The sequence below is a fragment of the Schistocerca cancellata genome, chromosome 4 (assembly GCF_023864275.1).
Source record: "Schistocerca cancellata isolate TAMUIC-IGC-003103 chromosome 4, iqSchCanc2.1, whole genome shotgun sequence".
Lineage (NCBI taxonomy): Eukaryota > Metazoa > Arthropoda > Insecta > Orthoptera > Acrididae > Schistocerca > Schistocerca cancellata.
In genome coordinates, this window is record NC_064629.1 from 555277660 (window position 1) to 555297503 (window position 19844).

The 19844-nt window shown below is 42.3% G+C and overlaps 1 protein-coding gene across 1 annotated transcript in view; it reads right to left on the reverse strand.

Moving 5' to 3' along the window:
- The window catches only part of LOC126185063 (regucalcin-like), a 61095-nt gene extending 41468 nt beyond the window's left edge, over positions 1-19627 (reverse strand). Inside the window, exon 1 of the mRNA XM_049927819.1 lies at positions 19495-19627. The gene's annotated coding sequence lies outside the window, so the exon portion shown is untranslated. The remainder of the gene's footprint in view (positions 1-19494) is intronic.
- Positions 19628-19844: the final 217 nt, after the last annotated feature.

Here is a 19844-nt window from a genome sequence, read left to right on the forward strand (position 1 = left end):
CATAACTTACGCAATACAAAACAGAAATGTGCACTCACCATTATTAGTGTTTCACTTATCACTTTCAATGCTTATTTTGCGATGAGGGTTTTTAAAAGCATTTTACAGCTGGTCTGGGTCAGCGTTTTCTTCAATAATTTCCTATAATTAATGTATAACGACTGTGTTAAGTTTAACGTAGGAAGACTATGAATGTACAGTTAAGAATTCCTTGCGAATATCCATTGGAAATGGAAATGAGCGTTTGGCGTCATTGGTCGGGAGGCCCCGTACGGGCAGGTCCGGCCGCCTTGGTGCAGGTACTATTACATACACCACAATGGGCGACCTGCGCGCCGGATGGGGATGAAATGATGATGAAGACAACACTACACCCAGTCCCAGAGCGAAGAAAATCCCCGATCCAGCCGGGAATCGAACCCGGGCCCCTTAGGACGGCAGTCCGTCACGCTGACTTTTTTGATCGTTCTGTTTGGTCATTGCGGATGCCACATGACATCCGTTCATGTTCGTTTTGTTGATCCTTTGTCAGCTTTTTATTACAGATACCAACCAGCTCTCTGACCGAACACGCTGAGCTACCGTGCCGGCAGTCCATTCTGCTATCGGGGCGGAAACGAATATCTATTAATTGTGTCTTACTAAATATACAGTATGAACTGTAACTTCCTCCCATAAAACCATGTTGGTCATTTAATAGCATGTTGTCTGATATAACATTTAGTCTTATTGTTAATAGTTTGGCATAGATAATGAACTCCGAGTTAAGAAAGCCGATACCTCAGCAGTACCCTGGTTGAGTGAATTGATTGAACTTTAGACAAAAAATTTCAGAACCAGTTGTCGTGCTAAAATATAGCTATGAGAACATAAGTTAGCTTGGTTACATTTTCGCAAATATTGCGATCATTACATTTGAAGTTATGACTGTTCACATGATGAGACGTATTTTTGTTCTTTTTCATGTTTTGGCACAATATTATCTTTATTGCTGCCCTTTTTTCCATGCGTATTTTACAATGACGAATGTGGGGCCTCTTCTTAGTACAGGATCGTCGAATGAATGTGTTTGCGAGAAGAGGTCACCAAACTGACAAATGCACTAAGTTTTCAAACCTATATTTTGTTACGATGACTGTTGAGTCTGTAGCGGAGCCACAGCTACGTCAATATGGTGTTATTTTCACAATATATGACTCAGTGTAACACACAGTCAACACCGAGAACACTACTGGTCACAAATTTCTGGAAACAGTATCTACCGTACAGTATCTAGGAGTAACTATCCAGAGCGACCTTAAGTGTAATGACCACATAAAACAAACAGCAGGAAAAGCAGATGTCAGACTGCGACTCATAAGAAGAATCTTGAGGAAATGTAACGCACCCACGAAAGACGTGGCCTACAAGATGCTTGTTCGGCCGATTCTTGAGTATCCTTCACTAATACAGGACCGTTACCAGGCAGGACTGATAGAAGAGATAGAGGAGATACAACGAAGAGCGGCGCGTTTCGTCACGGGATCTCTTGGTCAGTGCGAGAGTGTTACAGAAATGCTCAACAAATTCCAGTGCCAGACGCTACAAAAGAGACGTAGTGCATCACGGAGAAGTTTACTTCTGAAATTTCGAGAGGGCACTTTCTCGGAGGAGTCGGAAAACATATTATTGCCTCCCACATATATCTTGTGAAATGACCACGACGAGAAAAATTTGAGATATTAGATCTAATGTAGAGGCTTACCGAGACTCCTTCTTCCTAAGCGCCGTTCACGAGTGGAACAGGGTAGGGGGATGAGTTAGTGGTACTAGAAGTATCCTCCGCCATACACCGTTAGGTGGCTCGCGGAGTATTGGTGTAGATGATATAAAGGCAATAACAATATAATAACATCACATTAATTGCAAATCAGAGTCCTGCACCATCATGCCAATGAATACTTACATTTTACTTTACGTTTGCGTTTTAATTAATAAGCACACCCGGGCAAATGTTAGTCACCCCAGGAAATATCACCCTAATTCAGCGTAACTCCATCTCTAGCTTTGATAGTGGTCTCGTTTCCGCGAAGAAGAGAGGCCACAAATTTCTTACGTATAACACGTTAAGCTGAAGGCACTCATTGATGATTACGAGAACGTGCAGAAAAGTAATGCCTCCGACTGACTTACATAAAAACTGTTAACGCTTTTTATATATAACAAACATTACAAACATTCTACTTCTTTATTCTTCATGTCTACACATTTATTTTCAACACAGTCACCCGGGCGACAAACACATTTCTCCCATCGAAAGACCGGATTGTTGATACCGTCTCTGTAGAAGGTTTGACATTGTTGACGGAGCCACAATCTTACCTCTGCTTGCACCGCTTCATCACTATGAAACAGAAGTCCTCGAAGGTGATGATGATGATGATGTTTGGTTTGTGGGGCGCTCAACTGCGTGGTTATCAGCGCCCGTACAATTACCCAATCTTTGCTCAGTCCAATTTCGGCACTTTCCTGGATGATGATGAAACGATGAGGACAACACAAACACCCAGTCATCTCGAGGCAGGTGAAAATCCCTGACCCCGCCGGGAATCGAACCCGGGACCCCGTGCTCGGGAAGCGAGAACGCTACCGCGAGACCACGAGCGGCGGACGTCCTCGAAGGTGACCTTTAAGTTTTGGAAACGGATGAAATTCGGATGGAGCTAAGTCGCGGCTCTGTGGATGAAGATCGATGACAGTAAACACACGGTGTCGGGATGTTGGAGATGTCGCAGCGCTTGTGTGTGGTCTGGCACTGCCCTACTGAAGGAGAGGGTGCTCCAAGTGTGGACGAGTTCTTGGAATTCAAAACTCGATTACGGCACGTTGTTTCCCATGCACCGCCCTGTTACACGCTGTAATTCGGAGCCCTCTAGCGGCAGAGAGTTGCTATTTGCTTCAGCGAAGCGTGAAAATCGACCGCGTAATATGCATGGGATGTATACCTCAAACGATATTGAGAACAGAATACAAAATTCGGAGGTTTCCAGCACGCCCTCGTAGAAGCAAAAGAACTACCAAACGGCGCGGATGTTGATAGCTACTTTTCTCCTGCCATTCCAAATAGTTGCTAAAGCTGACTGTCAATCGATTCTACAGCCGCCAACATACACTATTTGGTCAAAAGTATCCGGACACCCACAAAACCTACGTTTTTCATATTAGGTGCACTGTGTGCCTCCTACTGTCAGGTATTCCATATCAGCGACCTCAGTAGTCATTACACATAGTGAGAGAGCAGAATGGGGCGCTCCGCAGAACTCACGGACTTCAAACGTGGTCAGATGATAGGGTGCACTTGTGGGGTTGGGGTTGGGTTGTTTGGGAGAGGAGACCAGACAGCGAGGTCATCGGTCTCATCGGATTAGGGAAGGAAGTCGGCCGTGCCCTTTCAAAGGAACGCCTGGAGCGATTTAGGGAAATCACGGAAAACCTAAATCAGGATGGCCGGAGGCGGGATTGAACCGTCGTCCTCCCGAATGCGAGTCCAGTGTGCTAGCCACTGTGCCACCTCGCTCGGTGGTGCACTTGTGTCATACGTTTCTACGCGAGATTACCACGCACCTAAACATCCCTAGGTCCACTGTTTCCGATGCGATAGTGAAGTGGAAACATGAAGGGACACGTACAGTACAAAAGCGCTCAGACTGACCACGTCTGTTGACTGACAGAGACCGTCGACAGTTGAAGAGGGTCGTTATGTGAGATAGGCAGACATCTATCCAGACCATCACACAGGAATTCAAACTGTATCAGCATCCACTGGAAGTACTGTGACAGTTAGGTGGGAGGTGACAAAACTTGGATTTCATGGTCCTGCGGCTGCTCATAAGCCACACGTCGCGCTGTAAATGCGAAACGACGCCTCGCTTGGTGTAGGGAGCGTAAACATTGGACAATTGAACAGTGGAAAAGCATTGTGTGGAGTGACGAATCACGGTACACAATGTGGCGATCCGATGGCAGGGTGTGGGTATGGCGAATGCCCGGTGGACGTCATCTGCCAGCGTGTGTAGTGCCAACAGTAAATTTCGGAGGCGGTGGTGTTATGGTGTGGTCGTGTTTCTCGTGCAGGGAGCTTGCACCCCATGTTGTTTTGCGTGGCACTATCACAGGAGGAGGAGGAGGAGATTAGTGTTTAACGTCCCGTCGACAACGAGGTCATTAGAGACGGAGCGCAAGCTCGGGTGAGGGAAGGATGGGGAAGGAAATCGGCCGTGCCCTTTCAAAGGAACCATCCCGGCATTTGCCTGAAGCGATTTAGGGAAATCACGGAAAACCTAAATGAGGATGGCCGGAGACGGGATTGAACCGTCGTCCTCCCGAACGCGAGTCCAGTGTGCTAACCACTGCGCCACACTATCACAGCACAGGTCTACATTGATGTTTTAAGCACCTTCTTGCTTCTCACAGTTGAAAGCAATTCGGGGATGGCGATTGCATCTTTCAGCACAATCGAGCAACTGTTCATAATGTACGGCCTGTGACGGAGTGATTACACGAATCCTATAGAACGCCTTTGGGATGTTTTGGAGCGCCAACTTCGCGCCAGGCCTCACCGACCGACATCGATACCTCTTTTCAGCGGAGCACTCCGTGAAGAATGGGCTGCCATTCCGCAAGAAACCTTCCAGCACCTGACAGAACGTATGCCTGTGAGAGTGGAAGTTGTTATCAAGGCTAAGGGTGGGAAACACCGTGCTGAAGTCCAGCATTACCGATGGAGGGCGCCACGAACGTGTAAGTCATTTTCAGCGAGGTGTCCGGACACTTTTGATCACATAGTTTACATTGAGCGTAAGTGCCACGAAGATAAGATACGAGAAATTAGGGCTCATACAGTGGCATATAGGCAGTGGTTTTTCCCTCACTCTGCTTGCGAGTGGGACAGGTAAGGAAATGGCTAGTAGTGGTACAGATATAAGAAAGACTCAATTACACAGACTTCTCAAAGTTTTCAGGGCGCCCGATAACCCTTCTAACTGTCTCTTGACAAAGAAAGAAGAACATTTCTCCGAACTGGCATTCCCACTCCTAACAAGATTAATTTTATTTTTATATATTAGAACCTTTAACAATACTGGGGCTTTATTTTATTTGTGCGTTGATTAGAGGCATTCCTCTTCTCTCTCTCCTGATTTCTTGGTTTGGTGGTAACATCCGCTGACAAACCGTCCAAACCGTTACGTGCGTGAAAATAGAGATCTTATATGCATGGTGTGAAATATATCTTTTGCCTGTTCTCTGGTCTCCCGCGAGGTCCCACGCGGACAGAATCCACGCTGTTTTAGCGATGTGCAGCCTGCGTGCCAAATTACAAGACGATTAACGCTGCTAATTTGCCCACAAACGTTAACTGACGGACTCAGCTTGATCCTCTGCTCCACTACACTGCTAAATAAATCTAAATAATGGTTGACAGCCTCGCTATAATCCGCTAGGTAGAGTCACATTTCTCATTATTTCTAAATCAACGACTAAAGCCTTGTAGATAGCATTCTACTTTCAGAAAGATTCCGAAATATGATAAATAAATTGTAAATGCCACCGTTAACAATTCATACACTATCTCCAGCTGGCTCCAAACAAATTGGGCCGATAATCTGCATCACAACAAAACAAGAATACAGTCCGAAGTCAATTAGCCAAAATATCCACAAAAATAGTGCACTTCGAGTTTCCACAGAAACAAATTGAATTTATTGAGCTCAATTAGACCTTACCAATTGACCGCCCGGACAGACGCTTGGGTTAGTACGCCGCTTCTGGGATTCAGGCAGGTGCGCTAACTCCAGGTCGAATACGCTCGGCCGATTAACGACTAGGGCCGATCACCCGGAATATAGTTTTTAGGCGGTTTCCCATGCACGACTATGTCAATACCTGGCTAGTACCCAAGCTCAACCTCTGTTACACGATTCTAAAACATACAGAAAATGTTCGTACAAACACTACACGCAGACAACTGGGGTACACACATGGCGGCAAGAAGGGCACACGGCGACCGCTTAAAATAACCATGCCACATCCAACAGCAACAGTGCCGACACAGCGTAGTTGCGGGAAAGGCACAAGGAAAAGCAGAATTCAATGTTGCCTAGTCAGTCTCTTATACAACACTTCACTTCCGACTGGCCGGCCGGTGTGGCCGAGCGGTACTAGGCGCTTCAGTCTGGAAGCGCGCGACCGATACGGTCGCAGGTTCGAATCCTGCCTCGGGCATGGATGTGTGTGATGTCCTTAGATTAGTTAGGTTTAAGTAGTTCTACGTTGTAGGGGACCGATGACCTCAGATGTTAAGTCCCATAGTGCTCGGAACCATTTGAATCACTTCCGACTACCTAACCGCTCCACTACTTGCTACCAAACAGCTTCCGACCGATCACCTGTGCACGCACTGCGCTGCAGGATACATCTATAAAATTGAAACACTTCAATACCACACCAGTACATGGAAACGCAGTTGCGAATGCTTCTAAGATTTCCGTGGCAGAAGAATAACTTTCACGACTACCAAATATCAGAATTTTATACAACTGGTGAGAGGCTGGCCGTACAGAGGTACTGTATGTGAGTTATTCTCCTGCCGGTGCATTACTCATCGGATGAACTGAGATTGCGCGGGCCAGGGTAATTCTTGTGTGATGATGCTACTGCAGTGACAGCGCAGTAAGAGCAAGAAGAAAGCCAGTTGTCTCGTTTATCACAGGAAACGCGCCAAAGCCTGGAATCTTTCCACTGTCTCAATCGCTGCTTGCTGAGCGGGTTCTGTGACGAACTGTTTTCTGTTACGACTAAGACTTCCTTCAATGAAGTGTTATATCCCATAACTCGGTTTATGTGCTTTAGCTTAACGTACCTCGGGTACGTGTGGTTTGCCGACGTGTAATATCCTAGCAGTATAAGGAAACCAGAAAAAATTAGTCACTCCTCTGACACATCGCGCTAAACCTGTGTAACACGGCCTTGATATCAGCCTCAGTACACAGACAAGGAGATTACACAATATTCGTCATGTGTGCCATTTCGAGCTACAGTCACTCATTGATTTATTTTATTTATCTTACGGCACATGGTGACAGCACATATACAAATATAAATACAGTAATAAACAAGAATATAAATGTGTAATTCGTACAACAGTTGGACACAAACATCGAAAGACTGCGAGAAATACAGGACTGAACATACGAGTACATGCGAACGCTAGCCAAGCCTGTGTGATGCGCTGTTGTATTTGACCACAAATGCCACCTATGCAATGTCCTCAAAAAGTTGCAAATGTCAGCCCTGATCAGAATAGTGTTCTCTGTAGCTGTAAGCGCATTTTTTCGGAAATAAGTGAATTCGAACTTTGGCAAATCGTTGGTACTCGTATGGTGGGTAGTTCCGTAACCAAGGTCACAAAGGTATATGTTGTTTCAAGAAGGACGATATCGAAGATTTATGCCGCATACAGGGGGAGCAAGGTGTAAAGACCTACCCAGCAGAATGCCAGGATATTTAGAACAGAAGTTTCCTTTCACTCTGTGTTGGTTAAATAAACCCCTCAGCTCTTTATTGGCTACCTCACTGCTGAAGTGAAAAGGTGGTTCTAACACAAACGCCATCTTCTATAATATTTGTTGCTGATCTCAAGACCGTCAGTCTGGGTCCTTGCTCCCTCGCAAGAGCACTACTGTGGCCAGATCATCCGAATTTTTTTGCTAACTGTGTAAGACGTATCACTACTGTAGAGGTTGAATGATGATGGTGCTAGAATTGAACCTTGAGGTAGTCCATTCTTGATCTTGAATGATTTACCGACACGTACTCTACTCGTAACCTCGAAATTGGCGTCATTGGGGGTGTTTTTCTGCGAGTTTTGTAAGCTGAAGGCATGGAATCACTTTCTTCGGTCTCAGAATAATTGTATCCAACAAACTCTTCAAGATGGCTGCTAGAGTAAATGTTAAGCAAGTGTCCTTCCAGAAAAACGTAAATTTTGCCGTAAAAAAGAAATCGTGCGAAAATTATGAGGAAGAAACTACGAAACTGAATGAACGCATAACGAGCTTACAGTTCAAAATAGGTAGTTTGAAAATGGATATTTCGAAAATACAACAAGAAAATAGTGAGCTGGAAACGCTAAAATTTGCGCGAGATAGTTCGCCCGTTAAGGAAAAGTGATCAAATGTGAGGTGCAATAACAGCAAGACCAAAATGCTAAATCGGAAAACCTGTGAAAGTTATGCAAGCTTTGTACACGAAAACACATTTCAAGTACTTTCAACCACCAATAGTGAAAACGCAACATACAGTTCGCATGAACCATGGGAAAAGCAAAAGGGCACTGTGAATAAGGGAAGGGAAGAAAATTTATTGACTCAAACAAGTGTTAATGAGGACAATGTAAATGTGCCGACCAAAAATTGTGCTGAAGTGTTTAGTAAAACAATACAACACGATTCCCACATCGTGAACTCCAGTAACAGCAAACTGTTTGTGCTTTCAGACAGCCATGTTCGTGGACTTTCGAGTAAACTAAGAGAAAGAACTAAAACATATTCGTGGGGTATAGTGAAATCGGGAGCCCCACTTGGCGAAATTAAAAAAATGACTGCATCCGCAGAGGAAAAAAATCTGCACGATAAATACTTTGTTGTACTTCTGGGAGGCGCAAACGACGTGTACAAAAATGAAACAGCCAGTGCAACGTTCGATCTTAAACAGTGTGTGAGAAACCTCACTAACACAAACGTAGTAATGGTCAATGTTTCGCATCACTATGATCTTGTAAGACGGTCGTGTGTTGATACGGAAATAAATAGTGCCAACAATCAGTTTGCAAAAATCTGTAGACATTTTAAAAACGTGAAATGTGTTGATATAACCAATATTGGACGTAGATTCCACACACAACACGGACTTCACCTGAATGTCTTGGGGAAAGAATATCTGGCAAACCTGATAACCAAGGAAATAAAAAAACACCAAAATAAATTCAAAACCAAAATGATAATTGCATCGCAATCGCCAGACTTCATAACGAAAACTCTTCAAAAAAAGGTAAAAGCATTAGAACCATCATCAGCACCAGCAAAGCATGTAAAAACAGATGAAGTGTTAACAGAAAGAACAGTGGACAGCGATTTCAACGACAAGAGAACTACAGTTCCTCATCATCCAAATATTATTTTAGATGGAAACATTAAAAACGAGAAGACTCCAAGTTCACAAGAAAACACAGCAGTAGTGGCAGAACCAACATTTGAAGTGTCAAAAACAGCATCACCAACGATAGCAACAACATAAATGGCAGTATTAAGTACATTAGCAGCAGCAGCAGCAGCAAAAAGCAACTCACCCCAACCCAATGTACAGGTACGTCCCGAGAGGAGCAGGAAACCTGTCCTTCTCAAGGATATTTGGTATCTCACCAGGACACGGGAACAAATACGACAGCGCAAAACGTAAATAAAACTGTAACCAGCTCTCACCCTAGTCACCTGCAGATTTTAAGTCTAAATATTCAGTGCCTTAGAAATAAATCACTAGGACTTGAGGTAGCAATGAATGGTGCAAACATTGACTGCAAGTGCATCATGGAGCATTGGTCTAGAACTTTTGAATTAAGTATCATTAATATTCATCCATATAAGTTGGCAAGTCAGTATTGTAGAAAAAAACCCAAAAACGGAGGTGTATGTATCTTTACTAAATCAAGTATCAGGTACAAAAGAAGGTGTGAACCTGAATTATTGAGTGCGGAAAAACATTTTGAAGCAGGAGCTATGAAGTTGTATGAAATACAGGGAAAAGTCATAGTAATAACAATATACAGACCACATAATGGGGACAAGACATATTCATAGATAAATTAGAAACACTGCTTGACATTCTTGTCACTGAAAGAGCCACTGTAGTTGTCTGTGGGGATTTCAACATAAATCTTATCACCGAGGATGTTGGAATTTACATCCTTGTGCATGTTCACGGTGGCCCGAATGGGTGGTTCCAAGCCATTTTACGGAAAACGCGCACCTGGCCTGAGCTAAACCCTTCACACACAGTGAACTTAACTCCTTATTGAGCTGTGCACCATATACCTTAAATTATACTCTAAAAAATTCCACGAAGGAATTATCCGAATTCGACAGAAATCGTTAGATGTTATGTACTTGTACAGACAAACATTTCTTTCCATAGCAGGACCCCTTCGGTTGTCATCCGTAGCAACATTACAGCATAACGGTACGTCGACGATATTCTAGGCCTCGTTTTGTTGCCCTTCATAGTAAGTCATTCTGGGCTTACATTTCAGCAAGATAATGACCACCCGCACACGGTGAAACTTTCTACTGCTTGTCTTCGTGCTTGCCAAACCCTACCTTCGCCGGAAAGGTGGTCGGGTCTCTCCCCAATTGAGAACGTTTGCAGCATTATGGGCAGGGCCCTCCAACTAGCTTAGGGTTCTGACCATCTAAAGCGCCAATTGGACATTATTTGGCTCGATTACCCTTTGTAAGTAGGCTGTGTAGGTTTTTTTATTGGTAACGCCACGTAGCGCTCTGTATGAAAATCACTGGCTGTGCTGTGTGCAGTCTGTGGCTGGTTTACATTGTTGTTGGCTATTGTAGTGTTGGGCAGCTGGATGTTAACAGCGCGTAGAGTTGCGCAGTTGGAGGTGAGCCGCCAGCAGTGGTGGATGTGGGGAAGTGAGATGGCGGATTTTTGAGAATGGATAATCTGGAGGTGTGTCCATCAGAAACAGTACATTTGTAATAATGGATGTCATGAACTGCTATATATATTATGACTATTAAGGTAAATACATTGTTTGTTCTCTATTAAAATCTTTCATTTGCTAACTATGCCTATCAGTAGTTAGTGGCTTCCGTAGTTTGAAACTTTTATTTAGCTGGCAGTAGTGGCGCTCGCTGTATTGCAGTAGTTCGAGTAACGAAGATTTTTGTGAGGTATGTGATTTGTGAAACGTATAGGTTAATTTAGTCAGGGCCATTCTCTTGTAGGGATTACTGAAAGTGTCCGCAGCTCGTGGTCGTTCGGTAGCGTTCTCGCTTCCTGCGCCCGGGTTCCCGGGTTCGATTCCCGGCGGGGTCAGGGATTTTCTCCGCCTCGTGATGACTGGGTGTTGTGTGATGTCCTTAGGTTAGTTAGGTTTAAGTAGTTCTAAGTTCTAGGGGACTGATGACCATAGATGTTAAGTCCCATAGTGCTCAGAGCCATTTGAACCATTACTGAAAGTCAGATTGCGTTGCGCTAAAAAATATTGTGTGTCAGTTTAAGCACAGTCATGTATAAATTTTCTAAGGGGACGTTTCACCTTAGGAGGACACCCTATCAATCAATACCAAGCCGGCTAACTGCTTACATAAGGGCCAGAATTGGACCAACGCATTATTGACTTGCTCAATTTGTGAAGCTCTTTCTCTTGAATAAATCATGCAATTTTTCTGAAATCGTAATCATTTGTTTGTCTGGACTTGTAAATCATATCTACGGATTTCCGTCCCATTCGGATAATTCCTTCGCCGTGTGTCACTTTTTTTTGTCTTAGAGTGTAATGTAAAAGAGAGGAAACTGCGATTCGCCAGACCACAATACACGACTTCAGTCAGATACTGTCCAGTTTCTGTGTTGTTTGTCATACCGTAGATGTGCAGGCTTAGCTGCCACTGTGAGCAAAGACCTTTTGCAAGGTACTCGACTACTAAACTCGTTTGAATGCTACTTCCTCCGCAATGTCGTGCGGAAAGTTGTTGTGATAGACCAGCATTCACTAGGAGCAGCAGTTCCTGTCAGATCTGAAAACTACTGTCATTGACAATGACAGTCTCCAGTCCCCGAAGATCTCTTTTTTGGAAATTTGTGGTAAGGTCTTATGGGATCAAACTGCTGAGGTCATCGGCCCCTAAGCTTACGCGCTACTTAATCTAACTTAAACTAACTTACACTAAAAACAACACACACATACCCATGCCCGAGGGAGGACTCGAACCTCCGACGAGGGGAGCCGCCCGGACCGTGAGAAGACGCCCAGACCGCGCGGCTACACCGCGAGGCGTAGATCTCTGGTTTACACAACGCTATCCTTCCGTTCATCAACCGACGATGTAATGGAATGCCGAAACTAGTTGCGTAAATAAATTAAATGCAAAAGAGACGGCTGCAGGTGTTTTAATATTTATATCTAATTGAAAATATTGAATCGAAGAAAGACGAAAGTAATGAGAAGTAGCAGAAATGAGAACAGTGAGAAACGTAACATCAGGATTGGTTATCACGAAGTAGATGAAGTTAAGGAATGCTGCTGCCTAGATAGGAAAACAACCCATGAGGGACGGAACAAGGGGCACATAAAAAGCGGACTAGCAGTGACAAAAAGGGCATTCCTGGTCAAGAGAATTCTGCTAGTATTAAACATAAGCCTTAGTGTGAGTAAGAAATTGCTGAGAATGTACGTTTGGTGTTCATAGTTGTATGGTAGTGAAACATAGACTATGGAGAAAACCGGACAAGATGAGAATCGAAGCATTTGAGACGTGATGTCACAGAAGAATTTTGAAAATTAGGTGGACTGATACGGTAAGGAATGAGGAGGTTCTCCAGAGAACCGTCGAGGAAAAAAGTATTTGGAAAACACTGACAAGAAACAGAGACAGGATGGTAGGGCATCTGTTAAAACGTCAGTGAATAACTTCCATGATACTAGAGGGAGCTGTAGAGGGTAAAAACTGTAGAGGAAAAGAGGGGCTGGAATACATCCAGCAAATAACTGAGGACGTATGTTGCAAGTGCTGCTCTGAGATGAAGAGGTTGGCACAGGAGAGGAATTCTTGCGGGCCGTATCAAACCAGACAGGACACAGATCACACACACACACACACACACACACACACACACACACACACATACATACAGCGAAAGTACAGCCGAAGCCCTTGTAACTATCTATTACAAGGGTGGACATACAAATAATATTTTATCTGGTGTGCGTACATGCGTACACAATTCAACACTTCCCACAAGCATGCGCTGTGCTGGTAATATGTTCACTCACTAAGTTCAGTTCAGTTTAATTTAGTTTAGAGGAAGGATCATCAGACACCATCTCCTACTCACCACGCCCCGCAATACCAACCAGCCTTTGTCTGTCGATGGTACTTGTGTGATATCCTACACAGTGTAAGAGTGTTTTTGAGGTTTATTGGATTCCCCAAAGTCACGTGCTCCAGGCAGGAGGTATACACTGCGGTTCTACTGCAGGTAAGTAATAAATTATCCTTCGTCCGTTCACAGTAATAAAACCCGGAAATAAACTGTGATTAAAGAGTGGAAATGTTTAAAGGGCTATTTTTTCGCAAAACGTGTTTTAGTACTCCTGTGTTCTTATTAATCTGCTGCGTGTCCCTAGAATAGTTACAGGTAACAAATCACAGAAAAAATGTTTCAAACTTCCATTATTAGGTGGTGCATGTTTTCTATGACAAGTAGCGCTTCCATCTGGCGTTCCAAGGGGGAGGAGATTAGTGTTTAACGTCCCGTCGACAACGAGGTCATTAGAGACGGAGCGCAAGCTCGGGTGAGGAAAGGATGGGGAAGGAAATCGGCCGTGCCCTTTCGCAGGAACCATCCCGGCATTTGCCTGAAGCGATTTAGGGAAATCACGGAAAACCTAAATCAGGATGGCCGGAGACGGGATTGAACCGTCGTCCTCCCGAATGCGAGTCCAGTGTGCTAACCACTGCGCCACCTCGCTCGGTGGGCGTTCCAAGTGCCATGCGTTACGATCTCTGGCGTTTAGTTGATGCACAGTTTGTGTGGTAATCAGAGTGCATGTAAACTTTTGTTACTATCAATAAACATCTTTGTAATTGAAGGAGATAATTTGCGTTTAAAAAATAGCAGAAAGAAATTAGGAGAAGTGAACAGACAAAACAATGTGCGACTGGAAAATGTTATGAAAAGAGAAAGACAAGAGATAGAATTCCTGATGGATAGCCGCCTAACAATGAGGTTCTTTGAATTTAAAAGTGCTGCTGAAACACTGTTGTCAGTGCAGGCGTGTAAGATCTCCAAATGCAGTACGATCGAATTGTCTCACACTCACATATCTCAGGTAACTATTAAAAATCCTTACTGTGAAACAGAAATGGGAAAAACGTCAATGTATTCAAAAGAGGAAAGACCTAGGCTGGTGTGTGCCATGCTGTACGTCCTCTGAAAGACCAGTCATGTTTGTTAGCTGCAAAACAGAATGACCTATTGATGATATTTCCATTTCTTGCTCAACAGCACACGGAGTTCTACAATAAACTTTGCTATATCTGACCCCAAGAATGGAGGTGTGTAAAAAACAGAACTCTAAATTGGGATATTTTTTCTTAAATGTGTTATTTTCACATGAAAAATAAAAAGATATGAGAAATTGTTTTCGTCGACTGTGACATTACTGCTGTATTTCTGTACTTGTATTATCACAAATAAAACCTAGTGTCGTAGTATGATAGTACTTGCAACACAAACGTCGTTATTGGCACTTGAAGCCAGCCAGTTTCCTAGTATGGCACCTAGAACATTCTTAATAAATTACTTATTTTCTAGTTTGTCTCACTATTTTCTGCAGTGATGAATTGAGCAGCATAATTCTGTGGTATCAGAATACCTCCGCAATTTTCTCGGTACAATAAGTTACGTTCCAAAGAGACACATTGTTTTCCGATTCTCGTGACAAATGCGAGATTTGGCACTTAGAATGTCTGACAATTCCACTCTTCAATTCGTAAAGAAATTTACTTAGATTATTAATTTTTTTCATGCAGTGAGAATATCTGCACATAAATTATTTTGTCATGGAAGGGTCTTTGTGCATACGGACTGCAGTGTGACAATCAGTATAAAATTTAAAACAACACGAAGATGAGACGTCTTGGTTGTATGAACAATAAGTAACCCATGATTTTTGAATGCTGTACACATCTACAAGAAACTTCAATACAGAATAAAAGGAAAGCTTTTCAACGAATATTTGAAACTCAAGGGTGAAGCACTCACTTTTTCCGTTCTTTGGACGCAAGATGAAATATATAACTTGCTACCGTTACTCCGCAGTGTAACACAAGTGCATATTCTGATTATGTATAACATTTACAGAGTACGTGCTGTGGTTTCTTTGTTCGGAGTTCATGGTATACATTACAAATCAGATACAAAACTTTGTTTGTTGAGATGAAAGACCTCTAAGTCCTAGACAGTTGACCAATGCCCTGTGCGAAGTTTATGAAATGACTCTGCGACTCACTCTTTTCGCCATTTTCTAGATTAAGATTATCCGTTGTAAATGCACAGAATCGCTCCAGAATATGTTATAAGATACAATAGAGGCAAAACTTACATAGTAAACAGATTTACAGTTGTTAGTGTCAGTCTCAGTAGAAATTATTCTGACACGTGTTCTTAGATAATTGTTTTCAACCATATCAAACGGTCATCTTCAGATATGCAAAATAAAACATGTATATAATGTTAAATGGCATGTTAAATGGATTTCATATTATAAAACTCTCATACCAATGTCCAGCACAGTGCATTAAAATATGCATCTGTAACATCTGTAACTTTTTAACAAATATAGCAACCATGAGTATACCATACGATTATGAAGTCGCACTTCATAAAGAGAATATCCTTAGTGTGCATGCGGCAGTGCTCAGTTTCTGCCCAAGGGCATAAATGCAAAACTTCCAATACAACTTTCTAGCCATATTCAGTCATAAGAATTTAAGTGTTAGGCTTCAGCGATTATATGGCCTGCGTGTGATAGTAACATTTCGCTAAAAGCCATCTATGTTAGAAATTTGCAGTTAACAGACCAGCCGTTCTCTGTACGCAACGAGCGGAAAACAGTCACTGCCGTATTTGCTAAATCGTTTGCATTTCATTGTACTTCACCAACCACGGTACTTACACCATCTGCATGTAGGAAAAATACTTTCCGTTATCTGGCATGTACAATAGCATGTCGCTGATATTAAATAGAAGCCCTGAATTCCTTCCACCCCCCCTCCTCCGCTCTGCCACCTCAATCACACCATTTATCTGCTGCCAGATACGAAACAGGCTCCAGGCAAGATTTTCCCTTTCTTACGTAATACCATAATTTATGCAAAATTAAAGCATACTCAACTCAGTGAAACGTTTTAAATAAATCGAACGGTATATAGAATGTTTCAGAAGCGTTTTTTATCCCCGCAAGTGGTTCGCACATAAAAGAATAGGCTTTCTTTTCTGTCGATTCTCGTTTCTTGAAACCAAACATACCTTGAAAATAAATTATGTAGGGAACGACATCACTGAAACACCAAAACCAGTTGCAAAAATATTTGTTCCTAGACAACTAGTTTCGGTCAAGTTTAAAGTACCTTCTTTGGTGTCGAATACGTAATTGATTTTAGTTGCTGCATCTGGCACATACGTATGCGTCCATTACCTTACTGATTTTTCATCAGTCACCAAGAGCAAAAATCTACAGTTATTTATAGTGTTAGCTATACAGTCCGGCCAAAGTCGTACCGTGGAACTCTGTTTACTTTGCTCATTTTCTTTCTGTTTTACCTTCGTGTAGGCCGTTGCTCAAGTGCCTCGGAATTCTAGTTCCTTCCTCCTTATATATAAAGTTCTACATGGGGCTTGTAATTTATAGTATATGTTTCTACTAAAGGAAAAATACTACCGGACCAAGGTCTTACCATGGTGAAACAACTATAAAGCTGAGAAAGCTGAATAGCCTACAGAAAGCTCCCAAAATAATACTGCAGGTCGTTCTTATTGCCATTTTCTAGACTAAGATTATCCTTTGTGAAAGCACAGAACTGCAACAAAATGTGATACCGTAAGATACAATGCAGGAGAAACTAGGGAAGTGGAACAAACGTGTACGGTACTACTTTGGCCACACACTCTAGTCAATATATTAATGGACTATCGGGTTTTGCACCTGGCGACTGATGAAAAATGTATGAGATGTTAGACGGACGTGTATGTGACAAATGTTGCAACTATAAAATAACATTGGGAAATAACCTGCCAAATGTTTTGTGAATTGATTTGTCTAAAAGTAATAAATAAAATACGTTAGAGAAACATTGGACGCGCCTCTAGGCGATGCTCGAATTCATATATAGCAAATAGGTGCCGATTGACAATTTAAACTTAACTTAGAACCTTAGAATTTTAATTTAGGACCTTAGAATATTAAAGAGCAGTAGAGGATGTTTGCTGTTCACGATTGCGAGTATCATTCAAAGACGCGTCAAATGTTTAATATAGTTTATTTCTTTAATTTTCATTGCAACAGGGTCTGCAGCTGCGATGAATTTTTTGAATGATTTCGCCCTGCCTTTAGCTGCCATTCTCTTTATTTCATGTACGATTGTAGAATTTCGGCCTTGGGTCATTTTCAAGTATCTAAAACGGAAACATTATACCTTGGATACGTTAGTGATACCTGTGATTTTAACATAGGAACAAGTCATGTCTCTAGATGTACTAGGCGCATTATAACTTCATGGACTATCCTTTGGTGGTTTATTGTACCATGTACGCTCTTGCTCCTATGACTGCATGAAATGGTCATAAAATGAATTAGAAAATGTTTTTCGCTATTTGAGGAACACATTACTTTCGAGAACTTGTTACAAAGCTTATGCAATATTTGAAGTGATTCAAGTTACAGGAATGAAGAATCATGGATGTGTAGAGGAAATTGAAATTTACATCCACCTAAAAGATCAGTCAGCCAGAGTTTTAAATGAGCAAAAAGACCTGCGAAATGGAAAATTCCTAGATAACTTTTTACAAGTTTTACGATGGAGCATTACAGAACTATAGAATGTAAAATTAATGCTATAGTCATTAACAGCCGGACGATGTGGCCGAGCGGTTGTAGGAGCTCCAGTTCGTAACCGCGCTGGTGCTATGGTCTCAGGTTCGAATCCTGCCTCGGGCATGGGTGTGTGTGATGTCCTTAGGTTAGATAGGTTTAAGTAGTTCTAAGTCTAGGGGACTGATGACGTCAGCTTTTAAGTCTCATAGTGCTTACAGCCATTTGAGCCATTTGAACATTAATAAATATGACTGTAATGTGAAAGATCATGTAACCATAATGCAGTTTTTACTCGACTCTCATAGTTTTCAATACTGTTTCATCAGAGTGCTGCGATCGATGTTATATGTGAGATCATTGTAACAACTATTCAAAAATGATGTGCTCCCACAATAACAGAACAAACATTTACAAGTTATTTTAAAGAAATTACTTACAGTCATATTTACATCAATGATGACCGACAATTAAATTGAGAACAAAGGCATATGTAGATCAGTCAACAAATTTCTGTAAAATAATTATCATCTTCACAGTGTAAGTACGTTAAACCACCGACCTTATATGTAAGAGCTTTGCAACAACTGTTTGAATGTAACGTACTCCTAAAATAGCGAGAAACGTTTTCTAATTGATTTTGATTCAAATGGCTCTGAGCACTATGGGACTTAAAATCTGAGGTCATCAGTCCCTTGAACTTAGAACTACTTAAACCTAACTAACCTAAGGACATCACACACATCCATGCCCGAGGCAGGATTCGAACCTGCGACCGTAGCGGTCGTGCGGTTCCAGACTCAAGCGCCTAGAACCGCTCGGCCACATCGGCCGGCTAATTTATTTTATGACAATTATATGCACTCATAGGAGCAAGAATGTACGAGGCATAACATAACACAAAAGAATCGTCCATAAAGTAAGTTATAATCCGCCTAGTATATCTAGAGATATTATTTGTTCCTATATTAAAATCACAAGTGTCACTTTTGTATCCAATGTATAATGCTTCCGCTTTAGATACTTGAAAATGATCTAAGACCGAAATTGTACCTTCGTGCATGAAATAAAGTGGGTGGCAGCACGCAGTCATTGAAAAAAACATTTCTTACTTTTAGATCGATATTTTCACAAAATACTCGATTTTCATATTTTGTTTTTCAATTTTCAGGTTTCGTTCAGAAAGCATGAAATATAATATATTTAAATATCGATCGGTATTATTTTATTTTTGTAGCTACTCTGATTACTTGTATATTTCCCACTCTTCGTTCGGTAATGAAAGTTCGGTCAAAAATCTATAATTTCTAGGGAAACTCGTTTTCGGTCAAAAATTTGACCAAAACACAATTATTGTATCTGACACCAGAGAACCTACCTTGAACATGATATAGTACTAATGTGTGACTAGGATATGGTCGCTTACCGAAACGATTTGTCTGTGACTAGTTTAATAAAACTAATTGTGGTGCCTCCGTGAGGGCGTTCTTTAAGCACATTGATGGGTTTTGCAGGACTGCGTACAGAAAAAGTGCGTTTGTGTGGTGTACTGAGAGATCTGTGCACGGTACCTGCAGCTGCGGGGCCAATAGCGTCTGGAGACAGACTGAGCGCTCGCACTGCTGCCGATGGCTGCTGGTCTGTGTTACGCAACAGCAGGCTGGCCGCAGGCCGCCGGGGTGATGTGTCAAGCGCGTATGCCCTAACCCCACATCAACAACATTCCTAAATCATACGGCGCGTCTTTTATTGTCGCTCTCTAGGATTGTCAGAGGGCACAGCTTTGCCCAACAAGATGTAGGGTGGAGCAAAACAACCTGATAAGGCCACAGCAGGCTACGAGGCGTCGAATCGAGCAAAAATTTTTTCAATAATCGTCGGTCGTAAATGTACCGTTTTGGAGTAAATAAAACAATAACCA